This window comes from Jaculus jaculus, chromosome 11 (assembly GCF_020740685.1).
Source record: "Jaculus jaculus isolate mJacJac1 chromosome 11, mJacJac1.mat.Y.cur, whole genome shotgun sequence".
Classification (NCBI taxonomy): domain Eukaryota; kingdom Metazoa; phylum Chordata; class Mammalia; order Rodentia; family Dipodidae; genus Jaculus; species Jaculus jaculus.
The window spans coordinates 16,280,742-16,286,468 of record NC_059112.1 but is presented as its reverse complement, the minus strand read 5'-3'; the positions used below and the strand labels follow the sequence as shown (position 1 = coordinate 16,286,468).

General features: G+C 45.6%; 1 pseudogene; it reads right to left on the bottom strand.

Annotated features, from left to right (window-relative positions):
• Positions 1-3,898: 3,898 nt before the first annotated feature.
• Positions 3,899-4,426, bottom strand: LOC123464397 (annotated as a pseudogene).
• Between the last annotated feature and the right edge of the window lie 1,301 nt (positions 4,427-5,727).

Below are 5,727 nucleotides of genomic sequence, written 5' to 3'. Positions count from 1 at the left end.
CAAAGAGAGCGCCTCAGGACTATTAGGTATAGAATCAAGGAGAGAGTCTGTGTCTAGTAGAAAGAGTGGAAAAACTCAGAGAAAGGTCTGGAGAAATGACTTCCTGGTTAAGGTGCTTGTCTACAAAGCCAAAGGGCCCAGGTTCAATTCCCCAGTGCCCACATAAAGCCAGATGCACAAGATGGTGCATGCATCTGGAGTTCCTTTGCAGTGGCTGGAAGCCCTGGCACACCCATGCTCTTTATCTCTATCTGATTCAATCTCTCTCTCCCAAATAAATAAATAAATATTTTTAAAAGAATAATTTAAAAGATTTAAAAACTTAGAGAAAACTCAGGCAAAATCAGAAAGATTATGAAGTGGTAAAGAAAAAGCAGAAGTCATGGCAGCTGAGAAAGCAGGGGTGGTGAGGAGGCAAGTATCAAAAATATCTGAAACACATGCTGAGAATGAGGAGCTGAGAGCACTTTTAGGGGTAACTATAGAAAAAAGATGGGGCCCGTAGCGGTTGACCACAGGAAGGTCAATGAATTCCAGCTTCTGTGATGAAGGGAATGCCAGAAGGGGGAGCGGGAACAAGACACTAAGTTCTAGGATGGTGAGGTGACCAAATGGCCTTCCAGATGCTATCATTCCCTCGGGCTCCTTGTCACTCTGCTGTGCTGGGGGGGGGGGGGGGGGGGGGGGCGGGGCCCTCCTTTCCCCTGGAGGTGTGGGGGCTTTCTCTCCACTCCTAAAGGTCCCAGCAGCAAGCCTGAGCTTCATGATGTCTTCGATTCCATGTGTACCTAGCAATTCCTCTTCTAGTTAAAGCCACACTAGAAAGCGTATCCCTTGCCACCGAGGAGTGGGGTGTGTGTGTGTGTTGATGAATGTGTCTGGCGTGTTATGTGTTGGGAAGATGAGGTGAAGGTCAAACAACACGGGTCAGTCAGCATGGCAGTGGGTTGCTTGGGAGGACGGGGAGGCACCAAGATGTAGGAGCCCGGAATGGGAGAACTAAAAGTGGACACACTGATTTGAACTGCATCGTGCTGTTTTCTAACACCTGTAGCTCCCTGTGTCCCTTGGATTCCATTTCTCATAAACACACTGCATGTTGACGTTGACAGTAAAGGCACCTGTCACCTCTATTTTCATTACAAAGCATTTTACATGTGCTCAGAAGGTCTGCTCCTTCCTTTCGTTTGTTTGTTTTTCTAAGTAGGGTCTCACTCTAGCTCAGGGTGACCTGGAATACGCTATATAGTCTCAAGGTGGCCTCAGGCTCAAGGTGAACCTCCTGTCTCTGCCTCTTAAGTACTGGGATTAAAGGCATAAGCCATCATGCCCAGATTTTTAAATATTTTCTTTGCACACAGACACACACACACACACACACACAAAGGGTATGCCAGGGTCTCTTGCCTGTGCAAACAAACTCCAGATGGATGGGCTACTTTGCATACATCTAAGTTTATTTTATGTGGGTACCAAGGAATTAAACCCAGGTCGTTAGGCTTTGCAAGCAAGTGCCTCAGCCGCTGAGCCATCTCTGCAGTCCCTCAGAAGATCTTCTAGTGCTTTTTGGGCCATGCTGGTTCAGACCCTTGGTTGAAGGGGAAAAATCCTACTTTGGGGCCAGCTGGCCTAAGCTAACACTCTCTGCCCTCAGACTGGCTTCAAAGGGCTTGTGGGGCACATGCTGGCAGCCTGCATCTTCCTTGGGGGTGGTCTGGAAGAGGCCAAGCGCCTGCTTTCACATCCGTATAGAGTCTCCAGCCAGCCCACAGACACTTTTCCAGCAACTGCTATGCCAGGACCATGTGAACAGAGCTCCTGTTTGAATCAAACGTTAGGCTCTTAGCAAGGGGAATGGAACAAAGTTAACTAGCAGAGCTGCAAGGCACTCACCTCACACACTGGCATTCCGTGATGCTGCCTGAACTGTTAGTAAACTCACTAGCTGGGCTATGACCAGACCAAAATGATGGCACACAGCCACTGCCCCAGTACACTGCAGCTCCGCATCCGTCCAGTAGGAGGCAGCATCGCCACTCCTTGCCTGCTCGGGTCCCAATGTCTCCAGGCTTCTAGCTCAGCAGGAGTAGGGTTAGTTTTTAAAGGCTGGTCTTTGGAAAAGTCTATCACTTCTGAAGTGCCAAGAGTCTCCCAGATTAATATAGATTTTCCTGCTCTTTTCAGGCCTCAGATTTCAAAACAGAATCATAAAACCCTAAAGCCAGAAGGAAACTCGAGATACATATAGCATTACCCACCCTGGGTTTAAAGATGAGTAACTTCCCAGCAGCTCTGGATACATATGCCATGTCCCATTCTGGGCTTGGAGATGAGTAGCCTCCGGGAAGCAGAGACTCTATTATATACTATAATATTTGGTAGCAAATTGCTGTTATCTGAACCAAGCATGAAACGCAATCAAGGATAGATAAGATATCTGAATGAGGTATCGGTTATGAGGAAAGCAGAACTCAGCTTTTTTTCCCCCTCAGTCTAGCCCAGGCAGAACTCACTCTGTAGTCTCAGGGTGGCCTCGAACTCACAGTGATCCTCCTACCTCCGCCTTCTGAGTGCTGGGACTAAAGGCGTGCGCCACCACGCCCGGCTAGAGCTAAACTTTTAATTGGAAAACAACTTGTGAAAAATAACTGGAATCTACAGTAACAAGCCTACTCATGTCAATGCACAGGGTTCTGTTTACTGCCCCTGGATGGGGACAGTGAGCCCAGAGGCAGAAGCAGAGGAAAAAAAAGAGGTTTATTAGTAACACGCCTGAATGTTGGAAGAGGCTAAAAGGCTTCAGGGAAAAACATTCCCAGAGACATGCCTATCTTCCAAGTGTATAGGATGCTGTATGCCCAAAGATGTTCCTGTCATTTTTACAAGGAAGCTGAGCATGCCCAGAGGTATTCTTGTTCACTCTGTTTAGGGTGCAAACAGAACATTCCCCCAAGTGTTTCCGCTTGCTATGCTAACCGTTTTGAACATGTGTCCCAAAACCTGGAACTAAGCATGTCTAAGCTGGTATGTCACCCTCTTTTCCTCTTGAGCTATAACCTGAAACTGAGCATGCTCAGGAATGTCCTTTCCAGCATGATTATGTACAGGTTTCTCAGATAAAACCCTCAACTTCCTTTGTTCAAGTAGCATCAGCAGATTGTTTTTGAAATAATTGCTGTCTCTTACTTACCTGCAGCAAGTAATAAATCTTTCTCCACTCTTTTTGGGTATGTGTGTGAATGAGTTATATCTTTATTTTTCACAAGTGAAAATGACAAGTGTCAACTCGCCTATGTAAAAAACATTAGACGGGCTGGTGAAATAGCTTAGCAGTTAAGGTGTTTGCCTGCGAAGCCTAAGGACCCCGGTTCGAATCCCCAGGACCCACGTAAGCTAGCTGCACAAGAGGGCACATGCATCTGGAGTTCGTTTACAGTAGCTAAAGGCCCTGGCGTGCCCATTCTCTCTTTCTCTCTATCTGCCTCTTTCTCTCAAATAAACAAATAAATAAATAAATAAAATATTTAAAATAAAAAACATTAGACACTGTAAGAGTGATAAGCTCTCGTCTTATAGAGACAGCCTCACTGCTTTTAAAGGAAGTCTTATTAAATAATTCTAGGAATATTTTACTTCGGTAAGATCAGTGTTGAAGATGAGCCCAAACACACAAAAGCAAAAAATCATACAGAATCCATAGAGTGGCCTGTAAAGGTGAAGAAGAGAGAGAATCTGGAAACCCACTTCCTGGAACTCTCTCTGACACCATGCAGGTGCAAAGCTGTTTCTTTTGTTTGTTTGTTTGTTTGTTTGTTTGTTTTTATTTGAGAGCAATAGGCAGATAGAGAAAGAGGTAGAGAGAGAGAGAATGGGTACACCAGGGCCTCCAGCCAAAGTCCTATGGGTATAATTGTGTTTTTCTACATGTTTTCATTAGTTATACTCAGTCTTGTAAGTCTGGTTCCACGATAATTTATAATGTAGCTACTTCCATCTGAAGGCCCAACAATCTGCATTGAAATCAGAATAAAATCAGTTTAGGCTCCCAACCCCACAAAATCCTACAGTGCAAAACTTTAACAAGCCTAAGGCAGGGTATCCAAAGTAGAGTCGATCTGCTCCCAACCATCCCAGAAAGAGATACGATGCAACTGCCACTTTGTATGAATAGCCATTTACATTTCAGAAAGAGATGGGCTTGTAAAAGCCAACTTCATTCTCAGTAAAATGTGTTTCATTACCACTGAAACTCTTACAAGTTAGGTTGGGTGCTGGAATACATGGAACTTGAGGTCGCTGCACCTCAGTCACTCCTCAGCCTGGTGGCAGACCCCCACGGGCCCACAGTGACCGTGAATAGGACATAGAGCACGCAGGTGGCTGGAGCCTTCAGAGAAGTGGGCCCCAAGGGCCAGGTGGCCGCCATCATTTCTCCACTCTTTAAAAAAAATAAATAAAATAAAACAACTGTCCTTTTAAAAGAAACAGGGCTGAAGAGATTGTCCAATGGTTAAACACACGTGTTGCAAAGCCTGACAGCCCAGGAACATTTCCCAGTACCCATGTAAAGCAAGATACACAAAGTGGGGCTGGAGAGATTGCTTAGTGGTTAGGGCACTTGCCTGCAAAGTCAAGGGACCCAGGTTTGATTCCCCAGGACCCACATAAGCCAGATGCACAAGGGGGCGCATGCATCTGGAGTTCATTTGCAGTGGCTGGAGGCCCTGGCATGTCCTCTCTCTCTCTCTCTCTCTCTCTCTCTCTCTCTCTCTCTCTCTATATATATATATATATATATATATATATATATATATATAACTGCCTCTTTCTGTCTCTCTGTCTGTTACTCTCAAATAAATAAATAAAAGTAAACAAAAAAATATTTAAAAAATAGTTTAGCTATTTATTCATGAGAGAAAAAGGCAGTTAGAGAGTGCTGAAGTCAGGTCCATATTGCTGGCAGCAAAGACCCAACCAAGAAAGAGCAGCTTGTGGGGGAAAAGGTTTATTTTGGCTTACAGACTCAAGGAGAAGCTCCATGATGGCAGGGGAAAATGATGGCATGAGCAGAGGGTGGACATCACCTCCTGGGCAACATAAGGTGGACAACAGCAACAGGAGAGTATGCCAAACACTGGCAAGGGGACACTGGCTATAACACCCATAAGCCTTACCCCACCCATACACCGCCTCCAGGAGGTGTTAATTCCCAAATCTCCATCAGCTGGGAACCTAGCATTCAGAACACCTGAGTTTATGGGGAACACCTGGATCAAACCACCCCACCCCCCCCCCACACACACACACACACACACAGAGAGAGAGAGAGAGAGAGAGAGAGAGAGAGAGAGAGAGAATATGGACACTTCAGGGCCTCCAGCCACTGCAAATGAACTCCAGATGCATGCACCACCAGCTCATGCATTTGGCTTTATGTGGGTACTGGGAAATAGAACCCAGGTCCTTAGGCTTTGTAGGCAAATGCCTTAACTGCTAAACCATCTCTCCAGCCCCAAAATTATGAACTTTTAACTCCATCTCCCGTCCTCAGATCCCCTCCAGAAGGACTTGTGCTAATGACACCATCACTTTTCTTAAACAGACACAGGTCAGTACCCTGCCTAAGGAGTTTGATAGAAGTAGTTATCTTGTTCTCTCTCAGGGGACCTCAGGCTTGGTACCCAGGAGAACTATGAATAATAGTGAGCTTGCTGAGAACAAATGAGT